Raw genomic sequence first — 2,350 nt, 5'->3', positions numbered from 1 at the left:
TTTTGTGGCTGTATCATTGCTAGACCGTGGTGAATCATACAAAACACTGGTTCGACTCGCTGCTTATCGAAAAGACGTTCAAAGGTCTACAAGAATTGACAATAATTTTATCTGGTTGTGGTTTATATACTGCTGAAGCTGCTTTCTGGCTGCGGATTATCACCTCTTCCCATATGGGTACACCGCATTACCAAGGAAAGCGCCAATGAAGCATGAGCGTGGCCCGGTCACTGTTACAAAAACTCATTTATGATTATGAGTTAGAAAATTCTACTAGCGTACGTAAATATATAGCAAACAAGCTGCTAAGTCTCAACGCTTTTATACCGCAATGGCTATATAATGACTACAAGGTATGAAATTTGCTATAAAAAAGTTTGACGTAATTTATTAAAAACATATGTACCAACAGTTGGCGAATTGTCCAGAGTTATTGTATTTGTTCGTCTTACGTAATCCCTTAATTGAAGCTGCTGAATTACCACATGCACCGTTGGAAGCTAGAAGTGAATACTCAGTTTCAGATATCAAGTATAAGCAGGTATGCATAATAATAATTCGAATAATAGGCATAAATAATAATTTGTTTTTAATATCATAGGAGCTCACAAATTTAGAGGACGATACCACACAGCGCACAGCAAATAAAATATCCAAATAAATGAAATAACATTAATATAAATTTAATTAAATTAAATACTTTATTTGTAATCAGTTTTTCAATGTCCAATAACTTATGTTCTAAATACAGGCTATAAAATCATTAAAGTTGAATTATATAAAATGAATTCACAAGCATGTTACAAATTTGTAATCCAGAATTTTTAAGTGTTCAGTTTTAGATGCCAATCATAGCGATCGATTTTCCACAAAAAACATGAAGCAAACTTTTTTATGCAATATGGTATGCGCATCTCAACAGTATTTAGTATGAAGTCATCACAGTCATTAGCAGCCAAGGTGGATTTCTGATAGCCATCAATATCCTATGAGGATATAGAATTACACATGTAAAAATTGCAAATTAAAAATGTGATACAAATACAATTGAGCTCAATATTACATACATTACTTTCTGTACGCAGTGAGACTTTAATTTTGCCCTTGTTTCGAAGTTTTTTTGCGTTATGTTTCTCTAATTTAAACTCTTCTGCGTCCAAACTTCACTCTCTACATTCAATTTCACCTTATGCATGCCCGTGGCAAATTCTGAAATATGTATGATTAATAATTAAAATACCGCAAATTCAAATGATTTCTTTCATATCCACAAGAACTTACAATTCACACATAATAAATCCACCTTGCACATAAGCTACATACGAAATCTTCAATGAACTGTGGGAAATGTAGCGACTTTTTATTTTGTGACTATTTCCAGCGTACGTTTCACAAGCAAACCACACTGCAAATGAACAGCTGATTTTGACGTGATGCTTGGACCAAACGCAACAACAAATACAGCTAGGGTTTTACTTATATGCGGTTGCTGTCACCTATAATATTATAAATTCGCCTTGCAATTAGCCAAAGCCAGTTGATGTTAGAGTTGAAGTAGAGAGACAAACTGCAATTCTGTGGTACATAAAAGTCATTGGCTTTCACCTTGAGAAAATTTTAAAATGCTTTGCCTCCCCGAGTTTTTTAATGCATTCGCATTTTCCAAATCGATTATTTTAAATTTATTGAAAATCTACCCATATACGCATGAAAATCGACTTCCTCATACATTCAAACATACGAACACACAACTTATTTGGCATGTGCGAAATGTCAAATGCTTTATTGAAATTTGGCACGTTTGTAACTGTTACTAATCGCAATGAATGCGAATAAAATCGTTTTTGGCAACTGTGAAAATTGAATCAACTGAATACAAATGAAATGCAAATGGCAGAAGGATGGAAGAACATAAATTAAATGCAATAGGATGTGGATTAAAAAGGGCAACAGTGTTGAAGGCGTGTTTCAACAGTTTCTATAACCTAAGTGATGTCTACAGATACAGGTATACATGTACATATGTTTGTATGTACGCATGCATCCGGCTAAAAAATAAAATATTACATAGTTAACCCTTCATAATGATTATAAACTTCCGCCATAATGAAGTCTTTAACACATGTCGAAAAAGGCATGCATATATGTATGTGTCTACACGTATCGGTATATAAAAGCACCTATTTATTTTGTGGTACAACGCCATCCCCGTCAGTCAATCACACGCTGAAGCCATCTGAAATGGCAAATCGAACAGAATTTATAGAAAAAGTGGGCGTCACCCTGCGGTGGCTAACGATTTTTCAAAACCATTGACCGAAATTTCAAAATTGGCAAATTGGCAAATTAC

The 2,350-nt window shown here is 34.2% G+C and overlaps 1 long non-coding RNA gene across 1 annotated transcript; it reads right to left on the bottom strand.

The window, feature by feature from the left end:
- Nucleotides 1-745: 745 nt before the first annotated feature.
- LOC129242733 (uncharacterized) lies at nucleotides 746-1,432 on the bottom strand. The gene is made up of 3 exons (XR_008582213.1): nucleotides 1,282-1,432; nucleotides 1,068-1,209; nucleotides 746-986 (listed from the first exon to the last, which is right to left on the bottom strand). It is a non-coding gene; the product is annotated as an uncharacterized LOC129242733 (long non-coding RNA).
- Between the last annotated feature and the right edge of the window lie 918 nt (nucleotides 1,433-2,350).

Source organism: Anastrepha obliqua, chromosome 3 (genome assembly GCF_027943255.1).
Source record: "Anastrepha obliqua isolate idAnaObli1 chromosome 3, idAnaObli1_1.0, whole genome shotgun sequence".
In the NCBI taxonomy this organism is placed as follows: Eukaryota; Metazoa; Arthropoda; class Insecta; order Diptera; family Tephritidae; genus Anastrepha; species Anastrepha obliqua.
Note: the sequence above shows the minus strand (reverse complement) of the source record. Positions and strands in the feature narration are given on the sequence as shown.